This window comes from Lasioglossum baleicum, chromosome 5, assembly GCF_051020765.1.
Source record: "Lasioglossum baleicum chromosome 5, iyLasBale1, whole genome shotgun sequence".
NCBI lineage: Eukaryota > Metazoa > Arthropoda > Insecta > Hymenoptera > Halictidae > Lasioglossum > Lasioglossum baleicum.
The window spans coordinates 11290835-11318132 of NC_134933.1; the positions used below are offsets into that span (position 1 = coordinate 11290835).

The 27298-nt window shown below is 40.4% G+C and overlaps 1 protein-coding gene across 1 annotated transcript in view; it reads right to left on the reverse strand.

The window, feature by feature from the left end:
* The window catches only part of Cv-c (RhoGTPase activating protein), a 339069-nt gene that overhangs the window by 231491 nt on the left and 80280 nt on the right, over window positions 1-27298 (reverse strand). The gene's annotated exons all lie outside the window — the stretch shown is intronic.

Below are 27298 nucleotides of genomic sequence, written 5' to 3' on the forward strand. Positions count from 1 at the left end.
ACTAATCCGGTAGAGAGAGGGTAACTTTTTCCCCTGGATTCGATTCCCCTGATCTGGCGACTCGTCGAACCAGCCAGTGACCTGCAATGCTTAAAATTTCTTTTTGTTCTCGTCGATGAAAGCTGCTTCGCTGAAATTTGATAATCGTTTCGATTTCGACGCTCGTTCCCGGCCCGAACGGAATTGCGTTTCGCGTCGATGGAATAAACGAGTTCTCGGGCCACGGTTAATCCGATTCCTCGAGATAAAGTGAATTCGAAAGGAAGAAGAGAACGGTTTAATCCGGAATGTGGACATCTTTCGATGATTGAACCCCGCTGAAAGTGAACGTTCTCACGCACGATCGCCGATGCACAAGGATTTACTTTCTGGCCTGAATTATTTCACACTGAAACCCACCACTGCCGGTCAAACGACCGGTTTTATATTTTTCACTTTACGATTATTGAAATTATGAAGTTGCTTGCATGGAAGTTCATTCGATAAATTTCTTTATCACAAAATCTAAATAAATAGAGTCTTGTCATTTTTGTAAGCTAGAACATTTAAATTGCTTTTAGTGCTTGGTAGGTTTAATGTTAAAAATGGCCGATCAAATTGGACTTTTCATCATAACGATCAATGTTTAACCGATTATAAGAAACTTAGGAGTTCCGAGAATTTCCGAATGCATCGTTTTAAAGCGCAGTTAGCAAGCGGAGCACAGCTCGTCAACCGTTACGACACGTCAAACGCATTCCGCAGAAAAACACGCGTCAAAGGGTGGACGTTTATTCGTCCGCGTGGAAACATTAATCTTCCATGTTCGGCAAGGAATGCACGATGGACGGGAACAATCGGACTGGTCTTGTCCACTGCCTCGAGGATTATATCATTAAATGCAGGGTGCCGCGCAACAGCGTCCGTAGACGTTCGTTGCACTTGTTCTAAATCTCGAAACGAAACTGGAACGCGATTTACTCCGGGGACACCGACAACGTCATTGTGCTCCGCGAGATCCACAAGCGTTCCCGATGCTTGGAACACGTCTCGTCGAGAGAGCCAGTTTCTGCGGGCCGATGTCGCTTACGTAATCGATCACGCGCGTTTCAGCTGGTCAGGGTAACGATCAATTAAGTATTCGAGCAAAAGTGTATTTCACGTGGAGAACCGGCTGGCTGATCCTTATAACGAGACACTCGTGTGCATGAGCCTTCCGACGGATGTGTCTGGGTCTATTTTGACCCGGAACATCAAAATTGTCATTGGAGTACTCAATTTGTGGCAATTAAACTAAATGAATAGCTGTTGAATATCGGAAGGGTTAATGTGTCAACACGAAATATCAAAATTAAATTTTTTTAAATTATTAATGAGATTCGTGAACGGTCCTAAGTATCGTCGATAATATAGCTATAAAAATCATCCGTTGTCCGACGTTTCAACCTAATTCGCAAAACCAAAATTTTGATCCACACCCGAATAAAATCGATCGAATTCCGCGGTGCCGTTCCATTAAATCGTCGACCAGCGAGCTGGAGGAACATATCACGCGTTAACACCCGCTACGAACGATAATAAAAAGGAAACGAGAGCTGCAACGATGATAAACGAATTTCAAAGGCAACCTGGATATCCTGATCGTTTCTCTCGTTCGTTTTTTTCGCGTCTCTGTCGCATGAAACACAAACCCTTTATTCCCACTCGAGGAAAATTGAATGAACGCGAACGCAATCTGAATTCTGAATGGCGAGCGCCACACCATTTCCTCGATGGAAAAAGAGATAACTGAAAGGCTGTGCTGGAAAACATGGTCGTTAAAAATCTTCCTACCGTGTAGACCATAGGGAAACATTGGAACTGTAAACTAAATACCAAGTTATTCTTGAATCATTTAATATGGTTGTGGATTCATTTTCGAAAATGAAGTTACTTTCTTGAATGTTGGTCCGGAACATTCGAAAGCGATTTCTCGAGCAATATCACGAATGAAATCGCGATCATCCGATATGATACGTGAAGGATGCTCTTTCGAAAATATTTCTCGCCCCGAGAAATCCGGAGATCGAACTGCCAGCCGCAAGATAGGAAAAAATCTTGCCAATAAATTTTCACCACTTGTCATACCTCGATATTTTATTGCTATTCCGACCGTAAAACGGCGCGGTGGTTGTGTATGTGTATGCAACAGGCCGCATCAAACCGGAACTTCGATGAAAGTGCACTGCCAGATTGCGTCCCCAGCTTAAACTACCGAGAGTGCATTTCCATTTTGTTGATAATAAGTAGACTGCGGATCTTTATGCAAAATAAAAAACGTTCGCTTTGATTGCAGGACACAGAAGTCGAATAAAAATTGTACTCTTCTTTTAATTACATTGATGTCCTTAAATACTTTGAACATGTCCATTGTTTTAAATAGCACGTGGCCATTTTTGTCATAAATGCATAAAATCCGGAGTCGAATAACAAGATTTCGAAGGTAAACCATTTAATTCTGTCAATTTAAGAAAGTTTAAAAACTAGTTCAACAGCTTTTGCTTCCCTGTTTTCAGCCGCATGTATGTCATGAATGCGTAAAGCCCGAGGTCTAGGGATTAGCCCCGACCGCAATGATTAGGCTAATGCGCGATATGTACTTACTCGGTTCCAGATTGATTCGCTTTACGCCCAGTTCCAGTCAAAGAAACGTTTCGCGCGCTTTCAACTCGAGCATTACGCAAAGCCGTTTTCAATGGCCGCGCTAAAATCACCGACTCCGATTCCGGCCGCGACGTATCGATTTCCGAACTTGTTAGAAACTAGGCCCGAGCGGGCCGTATTCGTTTGATCATAGCGGTTCATTCGGATGTCCTTCGGGCACCCGGTTACGCGTAATAGTCTTCCCGATGGCAAAGCAGAAGCGTAATGTGATTACACTCGGCAAGCCCCGTCACACCGGAGAATGCAACGTATAATTTCCGTGGACGGCCGATAGAAAGCTGAAAGAATTGCACCGATGACCTCTACGCTGGCCAGGTAATGACCAAACCGACACGCCGATCGATCATCGTTCTTGATTCTTGATGACGAGAAAGTGTTGTTCGGCTGTTTCGAACACGTGTCTTTTCGTTGCTGATGAAAAATGCGCGCCAGTTCTGTCACGATCGGCCGTTTTGTAATACTCGGTAATTTGGCCATGACGGAAAAGGAAATTTCTCGCGGTAATTATTCTTATTCTTGACGCGTAAAACGTTGTGACGCAACGACACTTCTCCGAGCCTGTTATTCTGGAAGAAAGTGCCCAGCGCTTTTCAATTGTGTTCGTTGATCAGATCGGTTCATTTCACTGTTTTAGATGAATTTGCTTCTACGTTGTTCATAGATATACAAATATTTATTTGAACATCGAAACACCCCCCAATCGTTGACCTGATAAGAAAAATTTTCAGAATTAGCAATAGTCAGACTGCGGATTTTTATGCAAAATAAGAATTTTTTGTGGGAAGCAAGAGTAAAATAAAAATGGATTTCATCCCTTAATAATTTGGTTGCATTAAGAACAGCATTACAATATTCTGAAATTTTTCATGAATAAATAAAAATCCACTGTCTACTAATAGCAAATGCTTGCAATGTTTATTAAATAGAGAGGTTTTAATTATGTAAAAAAGCTTACATTTATCAAATTGTTCCATTATCTAGCTTTTATGGACAATTTCAAAAATTTACTTTATTTGATTAATTGATTTATTATATTAAGTATACCAATTTGGCCCGGTGGGTATCGATAAATTTCTTCATAAATGCATAAGAATCCGCAGTCTAGTATTTAGCAGTAAATGCTTGCTCGCTTATTAAATGGAGAGGTTTTAATTATGTAAAAAAGCTAACATTTATCAAATCGTTCTATTATATTTATATAGACTGCGGATCTTTACGCAAAATAGAAATTGTTTACATCAACTGCAACATATGAGAGCTGAATACAAATTTTGTTAATGTTTTAATAACGTTCGTGAGCTGCAACTAATAAATTGATGCTCTTGAAATTTTTAAATTTTGTCCACTGCTTAAGAATTGCATCGACTCATTTTTCTCATAAATGCATAAAATTGGCTCCGCTTTGGGTAACTGATTCGGCCCGCGAATGGCCCGACGTGTATCGATCTAGTTTTGCCGGGCGGACGCACAGCGCCACTGCGTCTACGGTGCACTCGCGGCTGCATGTCCAATGTGCAAGCGCGGCGCGGTGCGTATTAATGGGTCACACCACGTGTTTCTCCACGGTGCATATACGAAGGCGCGTCCGTGTACACGTATGGTAAACGGTATCTTATCGTTTCAAAGCCGCGGGCGTCGCGTCGTGGTGCATGCTCCGAGCGTTTTAGCTGCCGACGCCTCGAGTAGAACAATGTCCCTCGTTAAAAGACTTTCACACGGAACCTCGTGTCACGTATGGAACAAAGCCTGGACGCGAATAAATCATTGTTTTCCACGGTACGTTCGTGGAATATTATTTAAAAACGGTATACACCGATCGGTCGTTTCAAAAACGAGATTTCGTAACACGAAACGCAAATTGGTGAAACGTTGTCACGTTTCTCGTTATATTTTCCGTATCAGAAAAATTAAAATGTTTATATCCGTTCGAATTTTCCTGTTACACTGCTACGTTCGCTGTTGCTCTTTTTACGTGCGTTGAACTTTGATCTTTGCTCCTTTATGGGTATCAATTTTCTACCAGTGTCGCGTCTGTCGATAAAATTGTAACTGATCTGCATATCAGTGTTTAATCGTATGTATTTTTCAGTTATTGTCTCCGTGAATGAAGAATGTACTGGCCGCATCTGACGAAATTTGAGAACTACAATCAGATGATGATGAACTATTTTAATTTGAGAGACGAATCTGACACTGTTCGCTGAGACGGAGTCTCTTTGGTGGCCCGTCAGTCGAAGTGACTTTTTACGGAGAGATCAAGGATCCCTGTCTCATCCTCGCGGTTCTTAGGTTTGGCTATCGGTGAATCAAGACCGGCCATTTCACCGGCGAGTTATAAAACCTCTTGAGGAATGTCGAGGTGCTCCCGATGGCGAAGATAAAACCACCGACGCAGAGCAATAAGTGTTCGCTCCGTGACCGTAGCTCTCCACCCCGTCAGCTAGACGGGGTGGTAGGAAAAAGTCGTTTGTCCACGTGCGTCAAATGTTTGACAGCATTGTGGCCGATTCATTAACGTCGTATCATCAAACTGGATTCAGTTGAGTATGTATTTGTGCCCATAATTATGAAAGTGGTCTAACAAGTCAAAATTTAAAAAAAAAATGAGTTTATCGAGTTCTACATAAATTGTGGGAAGTAGGAATAAAATGAAAATTGATTTGCAGAATAATCTCTTCCTTGAGAAAACAGAAAACATAAAGTATGAAGATGCCTTGTGTATGAAAAATAAATAATTGCGCTAACAAACACAGGGAATGCCGAACGAAAATGGTGTCACTGTCAACTTCATCGTGGTAAACATCCCAAGCGGAATCATAGTGATTTCACTGTATAATTGACGACTTAGAACGGCACCATGCAACAAAAGCTGTCGTAATTCTTTCTCAGTAACAGCGAAACTTCGTCGGAAACGTTTTACACGCCTTTGCAACAAGTTTCAAACCCATTTTCCACGTTTTACGACTTCTGTTGCAATTAAGTCGTAAAGTAACCTTAAAAGTAGCGACTAAAACCGATGAGTACGATCGGATAATATTTTCACTCACCGCCAAGCAAAGTTGTTATTTTCTGCACGGCGCTCCACTATTTGCAATCATCTCGATTCATCGATAACTCGATCCGCGCTTGGGATTTTATCGGAACTGAGAAAATTCATGCTGCTTGAGTTACAAGTACGCGTAACTGGGTGTAGTTACAAAACAAAAGCGCTGCGGGGGTTGCGATTCGATTAATCGAGTTAATAGGACGCAATCGAACTGGACCTGGTAAAGTGTCAAAACCTTTCTATTTTAGGCGAGCTAATAAATTTCTGAATTATAGTACAATTATAAAATATAATTTTTGGTTATAATCAGTAGACTGCGGATCTGTATGCTAAATAAAAATGTTTTGCATTGATTGTGGGAAGCAGGAATAACATAAAAATTGATTTCATCCTTTAACGATCTTCTTATATTAAAAGCAACATTACAACATTCTTGTATTTTATTAAGCTTTTATTGTTTTATATTTCACCCAACCAATTTCTTCATAAATGCATCAAGATCCGCAGTCTAATAATCAGGCTCTGATCTAATTACAGGACTCCATTATTTTTCCATTATGAGGGTTTTTCTTAGATTTTAGTTTGGCCCACTAAACAGACTACACCGTGAAAGAAAGTTGCAATTCGCAGTTCTAAATTTCAACGGTTCGGGAAACGCGTCGGAATCCGATCGAATCAATGAATAGATAAATCGGACGGCAGGGATGCCAGGGAACGAAAGGAGAGAATCGGCGGTCACCTCTCACTCCTTTCGAGAAACTGGAACCACGAAGGACGAGATTTATGTCGCTCGCCTCCGCGACAACCGCGTCTGAACTGAACCGCGGTTAAACCGATGCTCACCTTTAATTGGCCGTGAAATCTTCCACGAGTGCGGTTCAGCACGATTAACGACGCATCGAGAACCGGACCGCGAAGGTGCTGTTCTTGAAGGATCGACGCGATCAGCTCTATACACGAGGACGATAGACATTTTTTACGGATTCGGGATGACGGGTGACATTAATCATCCGCGAAAGTGTCGCACCGATCGCACACGATTCATCGGAGGACTCGTTAAATGCTGGTTGATACAGACGAAGAGCACGATCAACATCTGGGAACATCGAAGATCGGTTTTCCCTTCCCTCGATTAGAAATCTGTTCTACCTACGTAGTATCTTATTTACAAACTGTTATTTTAAGGAAATATTATCTGTACACCACGGATAGAAGTATGAAATATTTCTATCACCTTGATTTAAAATTGACGTGAAACTAATGGACAGCAGCGAAAGTCGATCAAATCCGATTGAAAAAGGGATAACTGGAAATTGAATATTTCAAAAGCCATAGGAAAAATGAACTGATTCATAGGCCAGTTAAAATGCGCCTGTTGCTAACGCGTGAAATACGATTATTTCAATAATCTATTATCTGTATAACGTTGTTATCTGTATTAACAGGGAAAAACGAAAATATGTGTACATGTACACATATTACAGAGAATTTGTATAACAGAGAAAAACGAAAACATGTGTGCATGTAGAAATAATTCAACGAACAGAAACTACAAAAGACACGAATAGAATAGAATAATACACTACTGCATTAAACAAAATGTATGCATGTCTTGAATTACCCTCAAAATGAATGTTGTATAACAGGGAGAAACGAAAATATGTGTACATGTAGAAATAATTCAGCGAGCCAGAAACTACAGAAGACACAAATATAAAAATACACCACTGCATTAAACAAAATGTGCGCACCCTCTAATTCAGCCGCAAATTCTAAAGAGTATTGCAATAAGAGCACAGATAAACGTAATAACAGTGTGACGCAGAGAGTATTCGAGCTAGACAAGATCATCGAAGAAAATGGTTTCCGGTCCAGTAGCACAATTTCCTAGCAATACGTTCGACGATTAGTATCAGCAGTCTAGTCAATCGAATAATTGCACGCGTAGACAAAATTGACGCGTTGTTGGCAAAATAAAAAAGTAGATCGTTGTATTTTCGCGTGTGTTTACAGTAGCTGGTATTGACACGACACGGCGGAGAGCGCAAGCACTGTTTCCATCGGAACGCAAGCTCCCCGCATGCATGGCTTTCGTAATTGCCCATTTCTCTTGTCACTCTAATCATTACGGGGTCTCGTTATCACGCGCAGCATCTGCAACACCATTACGTCGCTCGTTCCCTCCAATGAATTATTCCCGCTCATTAAACCGGGGCGTAAGTGTTCAGGCCTTCCCATCGAACGATTTCTTCGCGTAGTACATACCATGCCGTGGCCAATGGGAAACGGTGTCAAACGGGTGTCACAGTGAACCGGGTGATTTCGTTTGATTCATTCACTGTCTAAATTATAGACCACGTAAGCTTATAGTTCCGTGAGGTCTGTTCTCGTGTCATGCGGCGTTCATTAGATTCGCCTTAACGGAACCACCGTGCGAGAGTGGCCGCCACGCCGCGCCGCGCCGCCGCTGAACTGCTTCGCTGTTTCGCCGGGAGTTCAAAGGATCGAGCCTACTTTTCAGCCAACGCGACGACGGGAATTTATTATTAATGAATCTATCAGCTGCTCGACGATAATCGATTCCCCAGTCGCCAGAACGTCGATCGACGACTGCTCGGCCCGGAGAAACCCATCGTGAGAAGCTACTCGACAGTTGCCTTTTCCGCGACTTTTATTTTTACCGAAGTTTCAGTCTTGCTCGAGAGCTGTTACTCTGTAATACGTATTTTAATTTCTAATTTTAATTTATTTAACTGTGAAGTACAGAATTTTGGAAGATATTGAATGGTAAAAGAATTTTTAAAAATATTCAAATGTTTTGAAAGGTATTTTGAAAGATTCCAGATTTTTTATGGATTAAAAAAAAAGAATTATTTTTTGGCGAAGCTTCTGTTTTTCTTCAGACATTTTGAACAAATGTGATGTTATTATAGACGAAGAAGACAGTGGTTCCCTTCAGTTGGAACAGCCTGTATATTTTTACAGCATGTTCAGAAACCTTTATCCACGACTATCATGGATATTTTCCCGCCATTGGAATTCTGGAAACGCGAAGCATTTTAATCGTCGCTGTAATTAACTGATCTGCAGATTTAATTGACTGGATTTCTCATAATCCATGAAAAATAGCTTAGACTTTTTTTGCGCGTATTGAATACATATCCAAGAGCGAGAACCCTAGTTAGACTGCAGTTTGCTATTAATAATATTATGATCTGGCATAACCGTCCGTATCTCAAAAACATTTTTGTCCACCGAGTACGCGAAAATGTTTACACTACTGTTCAGCATTGCGAATGGTACTAATTACACCTTAACACCTGTTTCACATGTAATTATACTCGATGCAACAAATTTAAAGTACATCGATCATTCACGAACATTACCAAGCAAACTTTCATTTTTCCTGGCCTCTGGAATGCGCCATACATTAATTTATAGTGAAACTCTCCGTGCAGTACAAATACTGTTGAACTTTCAAAGAAGCCACGAGAGCGCAATAGTTCAACCGAGACATAATTTCGTCATAGAAACAATGGTATCAATAAAGATGTAACGTCGAATTGAAGAGTTGCTAAATCACCGAAGTCACTTTTTCGCATAGATCGTGTTACTCACCCAGAGACTATCCTACAATCTCGCACTAGACAGTTGGCACATGGTGCTGCTCCTAGTTACTAGTCCCATTGTCTTGGAGACGATGTTACAACTGAATTATAATCGAACAACACTCGGATAGTCACTGATCGATACTCGTGTTTGCGGAGGAACCATACAGCAGCGTGATCTTCGACGATCAAGACGCGAGTGCGTGCCACGATCGAGCGTGCACGCACGATCGCTGCTCAAGGATCACCCGGTGACACCGATTGGGCATCAATACGAGATTTCTGTCGATGCTTTCCACTAGGAAAAATCACGATGTTTGCTCTAGCAATTATTCATTAAACAACATTCCTTTCGCTAAACTCAGATTCACTTTGCACACTTGCAATATGAATGACGAAGGAAATTCTGTAGAATATTACCATTTTCATTAACAGGTATTTTAACCTTCCCTCTGCAACGAAAAATCCAGCTGTTTGCCCTAGCAATTATGCACTGAGCAACATTCTTTTCGTTAAACTCAGATTCGCTTTGCTCACTTGAAATTTAATAAGAAAGTTCTATAGAAAATTACCATTTTCATTAACAGGTATTTTAACCTTCCCTCTGCAACGAAAAATCCAGCTGTTTGCCCTAGCAAATAATTAATTCACTGTGCACACTTCCAATATGAAGGATCAACTTCTGTATAATATTACCATTTTCATTAACAGGTATTTTAACCTTCCTTCTGCAACGAAAATTCCAGGTGTTTGCGCTAGCAATTATTTACTGAACAACATTCTTTTCATTAACCTCTCAGATTCACTTTGCACACGTGCAACTTATTGTTTTAATTAACAGGTATTTCAACCTTTACTCTGCAACAGTTATTAATCTAGCTTTTTATTAGTCTAGTTTGTAATATACCGAAGTACCGCATTTTTTATACACGCGTTGACCTGGTTCAGCATTCGCCAGTAATAAAACGTACGAGCCAATAAAAAAGTTTTTAATATTCTCTGCACATTTAAAAACTGAGTGACACACGGAATTCTGTAGTGCAGCTCTTGCTGAACGTAATATTATACCAGCTTCACGTCAACGAAGTTAACAGGTGTTCAATTATGCAACACTATATGTATATGTATATATTCTTGCATGTTTCTTTTACTCTGCACTTTTTACTCTTTACAGTAAAATTATATTTGACCGTAATTCAGATGGAAAGATCACGGCTGATACTATGAATTTCTCTCCGTTCGTGAAAGGGAGAGGAAGGCAATATTTTTATCTTGATTAAATTTTCGGAGCGTCAAATAAAAATCAGGGTATAACTCTGTGACGTCATTTCCGAGGACACATACAACATCGAACACTTTCACCAAAGGAAATCACGATTTGGTCGAGCGATAGAATTACACCTACGTCGAAGAAGTCGTCACGTCCGATCTGAAGTGCTACGTAAACTCGATAAAAAGTGCTTTTGTTCTAATCATTAAAATAGAAGATGAATTCAAACAAAAATTTATTAAATAGCCGCACCAAAAACCTCGGGTGCTAAGAAAAATCTAGCATCTATAAAACTAGTCAAAAGTAATGTGTTCTAATTTTATGAATTTCGTTGTGATCCATTTTATATTAGATTTTATAATTGATTGTAAATAAATGAGACGGGAATAGAATCTCATTTCGATTGAAATTAAATGAATGATAAAACAGTTCTCTGTAATTATTTTGAAATAGTGATAAAAATGATGGAAGTTTGGATGTAACGTGCAATTTTTCAGTATTCGCACAGACGTTTCATAGAGAAGACAACAAATCCAGAAACACACTTAAATTGAGATCACGTGTGCACTCGGAGGATCGGCAGCATCGCAACGATTACTGGAACACGCACAGAGCCGCACTGTCTGGTTAGTCAGTCACTGATGGTCTCTGCCAGTGCTGTTGATAGCCTTCTACCAGAAAAGAGTAAACGCTTTAGCGTGCACACAGCCAAAGGTATCACACGTACACTGGCGAATTCACCAGTCTTAAGATGTTTACATTTAAATCCCACCGCAATTGGAAAACCAACAAGGATCACCGCTGGCACGCTAAAGTATGTGGTTTGTTTTAACAGACGTCGAGGAACTTACAGATTAAACTGTATTCGAACAACAATGGATCGAAGTGAAATCTGTTAAAGTCAGACATTTACTTATAATTTCAATAATTGACGATTAAAAAACGTGTTGACGCGGTTTAGTCGGTTTATCGAATTTAACTGGTCGAATAAACGAGGTGGGTAATTTGTACACGGATTACTGTTTCCAGTTTGGGAACGATCTGTACACACGTGCCTATCTCGGCTACTCGGCTTCCACGCGAACATATCCAGTGATTAACCAATCCACGTTAAGATAAGGCTAGATTGATAGGTTAACCCGGCTACCCATAAATGTGTTCATGGTGGATCATTTGCGGAACTGTAAACGCGAACCCTGTGCGAAATGGCGAGTCAATTAGAATCAGTAACGACTGAATCGATTATCCCACCTCTGGTTTTACAGCCTTGTTTCTTTTGCGGCATTATGCTTCAATTAAGAAGAACTGTTTCATTCCATACACTTGTTGGGTATTCCATATACAATGTACGATTATCCATTTTAGCTCGTTTTAAGCTCATTCCATTTTAGCAATTTACAGCAGATTTAAGAAGCTTTTATTCTGTCACTTATATCGTATTTGAATCATTTTTATTCCAAAGTATACGATCACGACAAGCTTCATTTTCATTGCGTCAGTTTGCGTTATTCATCTGAATGTTTTACTCACAGTGACCCACCTATGAGTCACATTCTCGTGCAATGGAGTCAGGCAATGACCTACCAGCGCTGGTCATCAACAGTACCATCCATGGACCCATCGATGGACCAAGTCATACTCTCTTCATACTTTATGTAATAATTGAGCTGTATCTGGAAGAAGCTCGATAATAAGTTCTTTCCAAACAATAACCTCCGAAGGACTTGTTACACAATTCATTAAGAATTTTCATAAGAAATTCTCAGTCGTTGATAATTCATTTTAAAAGGACTATTAGAAAGTGAATGAACAAGTAAAACATTTTCTTCGTCCATCCCAGTCCAATAAAATGATAAAATATTTATAATCCGGAGACCACTAAACTGGAGTCGCCAGATTAAGACTCGTGCCCCCACTTCTAATCCGGCACTGACAGAGAGAGAGAGACCTTTCCCCTCAATTCGTGTTCCCTCCCCTCATCTGCCGACTCTGTTTCATACATGTTAATTACTCATTTCGAAAGAACTATTAGAAGATTGCCAGTAGACAAAGTGTCAAGTAAAACACTTTCATCGTCCATCCGAGCCCAATAAAATGAACAACGTTAATAACCCGGAGACCAGTAAATCACTAAACACGACGTCGAAGGAATATCGACTCGGCACCTGTTCGGAAATAAAAACCGCTTTCTATTCCGTTCGTAGAGGTAGAAAGTTCGGCGAATGATCGCTTCCTTGTGCAGAATGACAGGCGCTAAGAGGGATGAGCCGAAGATAACACGGAATCAATCGGGGATGGGAAAACTGTGCACGATTAGAACGGACCGTTTTCCGTGGAAACGATTGAAAGTGATGACCCAGAAGCCGTGCAAATTGATTCCCAGAAGAATGCCCCGTAAAATCGACCGATTAGCCGGGAACACCGTCACGAATCCAATTGTACAATATCTCAGCCGCTTGAAAATTCCCTCGAACGGTGAACAGTGAAAGTAACTTTCGGAAGTCCCGGCAAATTCGAATCGGCAAGCAGCAACCGGTGATTAAACCTTTCGATTAATTCCCGGTCTCTTCCTTCGCCCTTACCTCAACGGTTTATTAATTACTGCTTGATGGTTCATTATTTAAATCGGATTTAATAGAATCCCCGGCGTACACCTCTTCTTTTTGTACTCTCCGTCTTCGTGTCACATTTACATCCTCCTCTTACAGTGACTAATGTACCACTTTTTTAATCCGTAACGTAATTCCGGTTATTACAGCCGAAATGAATTTTTACAGACCAATTTATAATAACTGGGATTAAACGGAAAGAAGAACTTGGTCGGGTTTATTGAATTTCTATTTATTGTTAGTAGGATAACAATGAAAAGCCATTTCATGCACATCGGTGGAACTTTTATCAAACACCACGGAATGTGATATTCGCCTAATCTGACGTTATGTCTGCAAATGCCAGAGTAACAGAGACAAAGCTAAAATTGCGCCCGAGCACAATGAAATTAATTAAGCCCGAAACCAACGAAGTTATTCTCCGAATTTTCAGAACCACTGTGGTCTATGGAGTTTTTTCCGTTTCCACCACAATTACGTGACTATTATTTACCTTAGAAATAAAATTTCGGGGGGAACCCACCCACGTAGACCGTCCTCGGCTAACTACCACGGAATTCTCACGCAGATCGATCTCAATAATAATTTCCTTTCGCAACGTGAAATGTCTCGTGTGGGCGCGGAAATATGGAACTGGTTCGCCCACCGCGCTTAAAAAAGGAAAGAACAAAGCAACCAGCGGAATAAAGCGCGCGCCACGGTTATTATACATTTATATCTGACATTATGCAGCAAAAATTCCGAACGTCCACTTTTCTCGATGTTGCCAGAGAAATCTCTTGTGCCTAGACTAGCGAATACTTTGTGTGAGTCTTTGTGCGATATAAACATTTTCTAGCTACGTTGCAACAACCTGGATCGAAGTAGAAAATTCCCTTAATTTAAATTTTAACTGATTGAATTTTTAAATTATTCTTCAATTTTTAATTTTTAGTTTTGTGCTTAGCCGACTCACCAGTTTACGAACCTAAAGATATCAAAACATATTGGTGTGATAAAAAATTAAAAACGATTGGAAGCAACAAACGAGGAAAAATTTAACGTGAATTGAATCTTTCCACCGTCCGTGCAAGAGTTGAAATTACAAGTAGTTACGGAGGCTCGCTACTGAATCATCAAAAACGTGGCCGATCGATTTCGAACACGCGAGTGACGCAACGGATCGAGAGGTCCGATTAATCCACGATAAAGATCAGACTGGAACGCGGTCGAGGAATTACGCAAAACAAGACTAAAAAAAGAAAGAAGAAGAAGAGGTAAGATAAAGTGAAGGAAAGAAAGGAGCCGACCGGGCATCTGCAAACGAAAGTGGGATTCCAAAAGGCCGAGCAATCTGGAGCGCGTCCATCATTCGCGTAACCGTGAAGTTAAACTGGTTCCAACGTGCTCATCGTAAATAATGGCACGATTATTCTCGGTCAGCGATCGCCGGTGTGATTAATACTTTCGTGCGAACGCGATGCAGAGTCCGGCAGTGGTTCGTTAATCGTTCTAACGGTGCTCTAGGCAGTTCGATAACGATAGCTCGAGAGTCGGTGAAAAATCCGCGGGATTCGCCCAGACATTGACAGTACGGGTCCGATCGCCGTCTCGATTATCGGGTTATATTTTCATCAAGGTGTCACGATTAATGGAAACGAATGGAACTCGTGAGCCGCGCCGTCGTTTCACCAAGAAATCACATAATTGAGTTACGCTAATGAACTGTAAAATCCATCATCCTGGAATTATTCTCGACACTTGGATTAAATTAGGCTTAATCAATATTAAATTTCATAATATTCCTGAAGATATTTAATAATGTTATATATAAACTGACCTACTCGTTTCTGTATGACTGTGGCATAAATATTGAAGAAAAGAGTACATCTTTAAATCGCTTGTGTAGTAGGCATACAATTGTTTATAATTTGTATTGTACTATATAAAGTATTGCAATGTATTGAAACGTCTGTACAGTACTGCAAAATCATCTCACCCTAGATATTCAAATTCTATTAATAAAAAAAATATTTAATAATGGAAATTAATGTGTTGGTTGTTCATTGTAACGAACGCTTTCAACAAAAATGGTCTGAAACTGTTGAACAGATGGGTGTAAGTATTATAGAATTTTCAAAGTGTTTGAAAGCGACCAATCCGAGTTGAGAGCCATAGGAATAGATATTTAAGAAGATTATTCAAGAAGATATTTAATAATGGAAATTAATGAATGGGTTGTTTATTGTAACGAACACTTTCGACAAAAATGGTGTGCAACTGTCTAAACAAAATGATTGTTTGTAGAAGAAGTTTGGGAAACGCTGTGTCCCATCATTTGTCATTGAGAGCGACAAATCCGAGTTGAGAGCCACAAGAATAGGCGTAATCGATGACCGATCGATTGATCTAAGCACGCGCGGCCCCGAGGTTCGCGCGAGGTGAAAGTACCGGTTAAACATTGTAATTAACTCGTCGCGTGTAATAATACCTGCGGGGAGAAGATAGAATCAACGCGATCTCGAATTTTACGCGCAGATAAAGCGCGAAACCTCACGCCTAGATAAACTCGAACGATCCCTGTTATCAGCTGCTCCGAGAATTTATTTCGCGTCCGCTTAAACCCTTGTTTCATCCGTTGATCAGCTGATAACAACCGAGATACTTGTGAAATAGAATGTAATGAACGGTCCGGACGAGATCGAGGAACAAGAATTATTTTCTACCAAGTTCTTTCCCCGGCTCACTACTTATACGATATCGTTTTTTGCGATATTGCTTTGATTTATCTTCAGATAAACTGTCTCGTTCTGTTTCGACGTAGATTCTGAAGGCAGTTTGTGGAACGTAATTGCTCGTTGATTATACTCTTCAATATTTACCTTCTAGACTATCGTGGTTAATCGATTTTTGATTTTACATTAGATTGTAATTGAATGTTAATGAAAATACGAGGATCTAGCTCGGAACACTTTGCAGCGCACTGACAGGTTCGTGTAATTTTATAACTAGACAGCGGATTTTATGCATTTATAACAAAATTGTGTAGGTGTAATTTAAAACAGTGAAAACATTATAGAAGAATTTAAAAATACTTTTATGTTCCTTTCAACCTATTAAACATATTGTTCGTTGCAAATCAGGTAAAGAACTTCTATTTTGCATAAACATCCGCTGTCTTTATAACCAAGATTTATAACCAAGAAATTAATTAAAAATTTTATTGTTATATTAAGTATAAGGTTGGAGGGAAAGTTGTGTCGAATATTTTTTAAAGAAAACATTTGAATCAATTTATAAAAATATATGTTCTATATTATTCATGTTCTTGATTTACTAATATTTCAACTATTCCGCAACACGAAACTACAAAGTTCTAAATAATAATTCGCTGTTCCCGCATTTGCATATTAAATCGTTCGCTAAAATATATCTATTCGCGAATCGGAGTCGAGCGTGCGTATAAATATCGTCGGCACTATCGCAGCGACATTACAGGATAATTCGGTCGTTTCAAGTGTGCTGTTCAGAGATCCGCGCTCTGACAGGAAGGATCTACGATCGCTACCAAAGAAGGACACCGACTCGGAGTAGAAAAGTTTCGATAGGCAAATTCCCTTATTTGAACGTGCCTTGAACTTAGTCCTCGGGTGCAGAGCGAGCCTCTAATTCAGTAGAAAGTAAATTTTCTTGTTTTGCGATTCTCATGGACGCTGTTCACGCGGTTTCATCCCGATTTGTACGGATAAGGACTTAATGGCTTTCAAGGGGAAGATGGAAACAGTAGTTGAACCAGAGAGATCGAGCGAATCTTCCGAGCTAATTAAATGTATCCGATCACAATGGGCGATGCTGTCTTCATGACAACGAAAGTAATTTTTAAACAGTTTCTTTCTAGTAAATTTGCATTTCACCGTTCCAACGGAATCGTTTGTGTAACGAGGGAAAGCTGAAAACGAGAACGCGTGTTGATTCTAACGAAACAACAACCGCAGGAACGTTTGGAAACTAAACTATTATTTGTCGTAGAACCGCGACTAATTTTCGTAATGAAAATCCACGCTCCGGCGACGAATAAATAGTCGGTTCTTTTTTCTACTTTTCACGAAAGCGTTCTACCGAGGGCTACGAGTACCGGGAGACCGGAAACCGAGAAGTTAACTTTGTCCCGTAAATCACGTGGCTGTAAAGCGGTTCAGCGGTCCGTGCAATTAATTATGCTCACTTTGTTCGAAGAAGAAGCCGAGCTCGTTTCTTATTCTTCCGCGGGGGAAATTCTTGCGCGCCCAGTTCTTTTTGTTCTACGGGTTAATTAGGAGTTGTGCAACCAAGTTGGGATCACCGGTGGATGCGACTAATGTATAAATGATGCTGCACGATATGCAAGACGCGAAACAGACACAGAATTTTATAGTGTCGCTGGAAAGATTTCTTCAGAAAGATGCGCTACTCCACGATAATTGTGTTACGTAGCGAAACACACATTCATATATGGAATTGCTTACTTTAAAACAAACACAGAATTTTATTTTATTTTATTTTATTTAGGGTTGCTTACTTTTGGTACATTATTTACGTACTGATTCTCCTTCTTTCCCTAACTTATTTATATAACTTTATTTTATTTTATGTAGAGAAACATACATTCATATGCTTATTGCTTACTTTTCATACATTATTTATGTATAGATAAATAAAGATGTTCTACTTGAATTACTAAGAAACTGGAGTGAAATAGAAATTAATTTTCTTTCTCCATATGTTTATTAGGTTGAAAATAATGTGACAGTATTTTTAAATCCTTCTAATGTTTTTACTGTTTTGAATCACACCTACTCATTTTTGTCATAAGTGCATAAAATCCGCTGTCCATTTATGAACTTGATCCTCCTTCTTTCCCTAACTTTTGATCTCATCCGCCACATTATGTATCTTCAATTCTGCAAACAATAACGTTCCTATTTTTGCATACCAACGTTGCTATTTCTGACGCACGTACTTGTATGCACCTGTGCTAGCGCACTAGAGTCGTGTATGTATAATGCAGTACTTTATCGTTTATTATGTCTGTAATTCCCAGTGTGTGGCTTCTGGAAATCAGCTTAGGCAGCGTGTTACTTATGCTTGAGTTGCTTCCATTCCCCGGTGTTCGGTTAACTTCTAATTTATATCATATTCCTTTTATTTCGTTATCTTCACTTTCCTTTTGTGGCGGCGCGGCGCTTCGTGCATTCGCCACCAGAAGAATCCTGGGATAACATCTTTGCCGCAGCTATTCGATCCGACGTCAATTTTTAATACACACCGTTCCTTAACCGTCCACCATTCTTGCGGCTAAGGCAGGGTCTGCTTAACCCTCTCGTGCACGTGTTCGCGAGACAAAGATTTTCATGTTTCATCGCTGGGATCTGTGTGTGTGTGTGTGCGAAATAAAAATAAAATCATACTCGTTAAATTTTGCGAAGGGTTTGATACTTTCCATAATCGAGGCTCGATATACAGTAATGGGGAGTTTTCCCAAAAATATTGTGCACATCTCTGTCACTCGTATCGAGGCATTACTGTAGTATACTGTAATGTAGTCTAGTAATAACTAGACTGCGGATCCTTATGCATTTATGGATTATGAGCATTTTCAAGAAAGGCTAGAATATAAAATTCGATAGAATTTCGTACAATTTATATTTGTTTTGGATCTACAAAGGCTGCTCCCATTAAAAATAAGATTTTATTTCGTTCCACCTCCTTAAAATTTGGATACAAAAATTGGAAAATGCAGAAACATCCGCAGTCTAGTAATAACAAATGGAAGCAATGCCATCACTACACGAAAAACGAAATTATTTTCCAAACGATGTAATAATTAAATATGACAATATTTTCTAAATACCACGATATTAATTTGGTTGTTAAATATTGTCGCGTACTTATACAAATATAACTCAATAGCAATGAGCAAAATAAACTCAAGTGACATCGAACTCAGCCTTTCAACATTGTTATTTTTTACTGATTCTACAAGAGCATATTCTTAACTATAATTGACTGACAGATAATCATGAATTCCTGAATTTTCCTATTTCAGCCAGGTTTTCGGTCTCGCTGTGCGTCGAGCGAAATTCGCGGTTCGCTCGACCGCGACCATGAATCCGCTATCAGCGCGTTTTCTTTGCCGAGCGTAGCTCTGCCGACAATAAGCTGCGCAGCACACGCAACATGTCCACAGGAATGCTCTCGGAAATCTTACCCCTGGGGTTACGAAGATTAAAGCGGTGCAGTGAGTTTCCGATGGCCTGCATGTCCCCAGCGATCCGGACAGCGCACTGGCATTCCACGGATTCTAAACGAAATCGCGGGCTGGACGTGTTGTAAATCGGCGAATCCCCTTCCTTCAGGCCCCGGTACTCTGTACACGAAACTGACGGAGATAATTCGCGGGGAATTCGCGCGGTGGAAATCCCGCGCGAGCTATTACCATGATGGCTACCTCGTGGCGGGCGTGAAACTCGCCGTCAACCTGACAAATATATCGTGCACTCGTGAAAACCGTGGGAAACCCAAGCTAGAAAGTACGATTGAGAAACACCCGGGGATTCTCTAACCCCCTTGCCCGCCAACTATTGTTAAACACCGGTGTTCGTTACGTCAACGCGCCAAAGGCGATGCTTGAATTTTCATGCTCCTACCTATTATAGATTGAGACTTCTTGTACGATTCGATGGGCTTATTGCTTTTGTGTGTACTTGCTATAACCGAGGTGCTCTCGTGAATTAATCATTGTTGCTGCTTGCCGACAGTCCCAGCAATGACGATGATGTTGAGCAACCGAGACTCAGAGTTTGATGAACTGCATGTCACGCGAGAATTTATTTGTTACCCAATGGTCGTCACCTTTTTCGCACTCTTAAATCAAATTGTGCATTTGATATTTATTACACATTAAACTTTATCTTGCGTAACCAGAAATTTTTCTCTTTCTCCTATAAATATTCGTTAACGGGCCAAGAAAATCGGTAATTTATTCCCAGCTAACCTAATGGCGAAAGGGACAATTACGTGGCCGCGTCAACACGATTGCCCACTCGCAGCCTGAGAAACAGTTCGAATAGGAGACGTACAAGCAGGATCGAAACAAACTGTGAACCCTCGCGCGAGACAATGCACCGAGGAACGATAAATAATGCGAGCCAACAGCGAGAACAACGAGAGGAAAAGCGAATAATGGCGATATTCTACAGTCCCTGTGGAGCAACCTCCCTATCTCCTGTCTCTCTCTCTCTCTCTCTGGTTCCTTCCACTCGATTTTATAGTGTAACTCGCCGGTGGTAAATTTCGATGGTTTGCCGATCCAAACTCGAGATATTATCAGCAGAGATGCCTAAGAACGAGATGCAGAATTTTATTGCCATTTTTATGCCTTCTATAGGCTCGTTGGGGCCGTGTTCCGAACCGTTCGCCATCGAAAACAACAACGTCGTCTTTCATAAGATGACACATTCGGAGATGCTCCGAACACTTTGCAGAGTTCGAACGCGTCTGCTAGACAGTGTTAAATAAAATTCTCTTTCTTCCCCATTAAGATTTCTCCCAGAATTTCCATAAAGGTGATGCAGGAGGATGGACCTTATTTTTCAACTAAAACTGTTCCATTTCATAAAGGAATGATATGTCGAATGCGAATACGTCGAATGCGAAGTTTTGAAATAGAACCAACTCCACTCTAAATGTGAAGAGTACACTGAAAATTCAAGTTAAATATTTTCTACCTCCAAAATTCCTTACATGCATTTAAAAAAGATGCATTTAAAAGAATTGGCACTTCCAAGAAAATATAAAAAATGTAAGATATATGTAATATTTTAAAAAATATGAGCATCGGTTAATTGGTACATATATTGAAAAAATGTTATTATGATACTCTGATGTTTTACAATGACACAACTGTAGGGGGCGGCGTGAAAATATCTCGCAAAACAAAATTTCATCCTATTATGCAGGCCATAATAACGAGACGCATTTTATCCATCGGTTTTCGCATGATAGACCATTAGAATGGGCGAAAAGATCGGAAGAAATTTCACTTTCATTTCGTAACGGGGAGTTAAGATCTCGTTCCCCGTTCCCGACTTCCTGGGAACTGAATACAAAGTTTCTTGAAAATTAATTAATCCTTTCGCTTCGGAAAGTGACTTTCAACTGCAGGTCTGGCATCACGGTCTCCGCTCTTCGTAGACAAGCTAGCCAAGACCGGAGTCCGTGCTCAATTAACCGAACTGTCAAATTATGTTTCAATTATGGTAATCGTCGTTCTATAGCTATGAGGTTAGAGTAGTTCGTGACCATTCACAGCGCGCTTGTAATGTCGTGTCGAGCGCGACAGTGTTTCGTTCGAGAAAAATCCTCGAAACGCGAATCGCTTTTAAAATGGCACCCGTTTAAACGACCTGACTCATCGACTTCATAAATACGGGAGTGAAGTTATCGTTGGTGGCGCATTAAAGCTGCAGCACGACAGACTGAATCATCGAATGATCATCGGAGGATTATGCAACTGGGTCGGGAACGCCGGTAATTATTTAACAAAAAGGGGCATCGAATATTCGCGTATTCGGGACAACGTGTCGCATTCCCCTGAAAATGTCGTAACGATATGGTCACGATTCCGGGCGACTTGGACGCCCCTGTAGACCGCCTCATAAATAAACATTACTGGCCGAGACACCCGCTGAAAACTGAATTTACGAGCCGGCGCGGCGGATGCATCGCGATTAACCACCGATATTTCGCGCGGACGCTTATCGTTCTCCGCCTCGGCGATGTTCGTGCAGCTCGCGATCACACGGCCAACATCTCTCAAACTTGATGATTAAGCTCGTCAAGTACGCTAAACTTCTTGATAAACCGCGCCTGCAAGCCAAGATGTAGACAACTAGTTTATTAAGGACAAATATCGGTTAAACTTTCACTGAGGGGACCAAATATTTTCTACTTTTCTGAATGCAACATTATACAATTCGACGAAAAAATGGTAAAACTTTAAATTCTAGTGCGAGGAATCGAAGACCTAACGGATCTCCTATATCTGGAAAGCAAAATGGCAGCCTTCTCATCTCTAACGCGCTTGAAATGGAGCAATTTAATCGTGTATAACTTTTAACCCTTTGCACTCACAGTTATCAGATGATTGCATAAGTTCGTGCCCGATTTTCATAGATGTCGCAAAGTGTACTGCAATTCCTAATTGTAGAAAAAAATGGTGACTATATATAATTGATTAATAAAGCTGTATTCTTTAAGATTTAACCATTGAATTTTATTTTCAATTGTATAATATTCCTTTGCACTCGGAGCTATTTTAACTGAAAAATTAAACAGTTCTTTCGACCTAGAATAATTCCATTCTACATTAATTTTTTTCTGTGCATGAATATGAAATTGATATAATACCTCATACAATACTGAAATGTTTAGTAATTGGTTAGATACCTACATATCTAATAATGTAAATAAAATTTTAAATAACAGTACAGCAATTTTTAGTGACGCCTTAGAGGCGCCTCTCGAGTGCTAAGGGATATTACATTCAGGAAAGTTGAACATTCTTGGTCCCCTGAGTGAAAGTTCAGCCCCAATATCTATCGCAGAACAATTTAAAAATTGTCTACAGTCCATTTCCCCCGTAGTTGAACCGAGCATATTAGAAGTCAACCGCGTTGTCGACGTTCGTCCTAGAAGAAAGGAGGGAGGGGACCCGTCGCGTCGGTCACGTACATCCGCATACGTGATACAAGGGTTCGAAATTATAAAGATGACGGAGCATCGGTGATGCAATCCACGTAATTCGACTGTATTTTTCTGCACCTGCCTCCGACGTCATCCTATTCCTCTACAGCTTCAACAATCCGCGAATTTCGCTTGCGATCCGTCGTGATACGAATTTGAAGATCGGAATTACATTAAAATGTTACATTAATATTACATTAAAATGTTTGAAATTTTCTAAATACAGCCAATCGCATTCAGAACTGGAGAATGACTTGGTTATTCTTCAAACTACTAGTAAACAAGCAGCAGAAGTATGTGAATCATTCCATACTATTTAGCTCGCTGGTCACGTATCTAGTTTGCACATACTTGAATCAATTCTTCGACTGGTTAACTGAACCAAGGATCTTAAAAGTTTCAAGCATTTGCTGCATAAATAGCACGACGTAATAAATATTTCAATACTTCTAATGTCCCGTAAGAATATTGTTTCGGTTGCTCTCAATTGATTAAAGCTTTGCACTCGAATGATGACTCTGAGGCGCCAAATAAGAGAAAAATTGCCATACCATTATTCAATACAGTCTCAATATTATTAAATTCGTTTGTACCTATTCTATAAAATGTAAAAAGATCAACCGTTGTACGAGACAATGTAGAGAAAAATGATTACATAGAATAAAAATGATCTGGGTTGAAAGAAACGTCTTGATTTTCGAATTAAAATTGCTTCGAAGTCCAAAGGATTAAGAAGAGGAATACATTTTATTCAACTTCAATTCCATACAATTTAACGCAGAACTAGACAGCGTATCTTTATGCAAGATCCAAAATTTTCCACCTGAATTGCATCAAACCGGAGCGACATAGAAACCTATTTTCTTTCTTAACATGTTCAGTGGGTCGAAAATGATGTAACACATAAAATAATATAAATTAAACCTATTCATTTCCGTCAAAAATACATCAAATCCGCTGTCTATTCATAACAGTTACGATACTGGTGTATTACCGTGTCCGCGTGTTTGTACACGTCTCGTTAAACACCAGATGCCGCGGAACTTTTCCTTCCGGAGTTTATTGCATCAACATATCAACGGCCATTCGGCTAATAGTCTGTTTATCGAAACACGGGATCTGAATGTCCAATTAGTATATGCCGAACCCTCGAAGATTACACGTTCAGCTTCGTCTGTTCAAAGGCTCGGTTTAATTACCATTGACACTTCGCGAAGTTCATCAGCGTACGAACTCTCTCTCTACCCTTTATTACTTTCTACGACAAACATGAAAGCGCTACCACACAGGAAACGTCTATCAGCCGTCGTGGATAGAAATCCATCGAATCATCGAAGCGTTTTCCCCGCGTCGTTCCATCGAGGAGGACGGACCGCGCGGCCATTCATCGGGAGAAACTGGCCGCAACCCGCGTTTTTTCCGCCGCGAATCGGAATCCATCGAACGGAGACGCGGGACGATCGCAGCGACGACCAACCCGACGGTTTCATAACCGGCCAATTGCGACGAGACTCTCAATGAGCTCATTGGGAATTCTATTGATGACGGTAGCGCCGCTGCCTGCCCTAATACGGCAGCTTGTCGTTTCTTGACTCCTGGCAAGAACTCCCTGCTTCTCGTACCAGAGAAATCATACGGTCCTGTTCGCCAACGGAGAGGCTTGTCTTCGCGGCATGGCAAAAAGAATGTCGGCTACTGGCCTCGCGTGCCGATTTCAAACGAATCCAACCACTTATTTAACTATTTCGATGCCCCCGTTTCCCGACGTTTCCGACCGCTCCTCCAATCGCTTCCTTTGTCAAGGGTGACTTGTCTTTCTCACGACAATTCTTGTTAACGGACGTACCACGTGCACCAGCTTTCTTTTTTACATGATTTGCATGATAAAAGACTAACTGCAGTTTTCCGACTTTCTCCAGGTTTTTGATTTTTCATATTCAACTTAAAAATTAATTGCTGTATATCTGTCTGGATGTTTGACATCGGTTTTTGCGTGCGAATAAGTAGGGGAAATTGGCCGGAAACTAATTTTTTCCATTTCACCCTACAACTACCATCCTGGTTGAGATATAGGGTTAAAATATTACACAAAATGTTTTACTTTATGTCCTACCGAATAGTTCGCAAAAACGGCGAAATCCGCAAGCTGAAGATGGCAAGTTCAAGAATAGTCGACATTTTACTCGTTCATTGACTCGCCGGGTTCAGAGAGTGTTGCGACGTGACGTGAACGGACGCGCGATGAGGTAGAATTACGTCGTAGCCGAATGGTCTATAATACTTTCCGCAAAAGCTCATTGAAACCGAACGAGCCATAATACTCTCCACGGAAGGTGGATTTTCACAACGTTCCACGGTGCTAGCCGGATTTCGAACAATTTCGCGAAACCGTTTGTTAGGAAGAAGACGGTGATCGCGCGCCGAAACGAGATGCAGATGTACAGGGATTTCACGGAGATAGCTTCGAAGAATAAGAGAAGTAGTCGGCGAATCGCGATAAATCGGCACTAATGAGAGATGTTCGGAGTTTTAACGATCTTCTGAACAAAAAAGGTCGGTCGCGATGCATTTCGGGATCATTACGCGTTCCGCATGGCCAAGAATATGATAAGCGAGTCGAGAAGAAATTATTGAACGAACTGTGAACGCGTCGATATTCCTGGCGACATTTATTATTTGCCTTTTGCGAATTCAGTTGCATCCAGCTGGTCATTTGCGAAACTTGTTCTAACTTATGATTTATTTCTGGAAAATGAGAGACCATCTAAATTGACCACAATACATTTTTTTTGAAAACATTAAAAAATTTTAATCGGTGACAAAATGTTCGAAGCTGTGTATTTAAGTTGATGACGCCATTGTAATGTTTGACAGAAAAAATCATTATACACGATAAAAAAGTTTGGTTAAATAACTTACTTTGAACTTTATGGAAATTTATAATTTTGAAAAATTACCTCGTCAAGAAAAAAGTGTCATTAACGAAACTCTCGTCGTATTAGATTGGATAGTATATTCGAATTTTCAATTAAAATCAATTAGTAGATTCCAGCCTGACCGACTGGATTTCATGCCATCATGTTCATCCTGCCATCTACGAACGAAAGCGGACACCCGTTTGCTTCGTATTTCCTCGACGCTCTCTCGACAAGAAAAATTTCTGTACAAATCTGGATCTGTAACTAGCAACAGATATCCCAAAAAGTACTTTTTAATCGAATTTATTATAAATATCGATTGATTTGAAACTTGTCAATTTACTCAAAAATCCTGTGGCCACTATTTAAAACACGATTGCAGTGTAAGAATGACATTTCTAAAATCTCTGTAAAAATCCAAATGCAATCTGAAAATTTCAATATATCTCTAATAGAAAATAATCCTAACTGGTACAAACATTAATAGAAGCCTGAGAAAAGCAGTGAGAGCATTTCAACAACCATTGACTAAAAAGCACAGAGCTTTAACTATTCGATATTTTCAACGAAATCGAAGAAAGCGATGTATCAAAGAGGACACTGTCGCTTGAGATATTAACAGGAAATAATCATTATTTGTGAATAGTCACATAATCTTGATAACTGAATGAAATAAATCAGATTGACTGGTCTCTGAAGAACTCGGACCCGATGCGTACAGCAACGCTTCTGTTCTCGAGCTTTTGTCAGCCGTTAGAGTTGGCACCGATAAAATTATCTCCGGAGATAGAGCTTGCGCGGTTGATCGAAATTCGATGAAGCCTGCCGGGACGCTGTTCTACGTTAAATTTATTGGCAAAATTATCTTATCTGGGGTCACGGTGTGCGTACACCGATGACAGAGGCACTTATGGTTCCCTTTTGACGACGTGTCAAACAACCGACGACGTTGGTTTAATCGTCGCTTAGTCCAGACGCGGCGCCGAAATTTCTTCGCGGAGTCATCGAAAATCCGAGTGAGGGCAGAGGGGGCGAGGGAGGAGAGAGAGAAAAAATAACGAACAGGGAGGAAGAGGAAGAAGAGGAGGAGGGAGATCGGCGATACATTACGGCGAAGGCGTCGCGAGGCAAAGTGGAGAGATGGCCAGGCAGCCGAAGGAGAAACGGACGAAGAAAAAGAAACCGAAGAAGGCAGTCTTAAGATCGCCGCACGAGGATCTTCCCACATAGGATCACGACAAGATTACATTGCAGGATCCTCTGCGAAAGGATCATATTGCCTTTGTGCGCAGCACCCGTGCCATTTGACCCACCACGCGTTCTAAGTTTCCTTTTCTATAAAATTCGCCCGGGTATAAAATGGAGCGAGATCGCAGGTGGTCGCCGCCGCTCGATTTTAACAT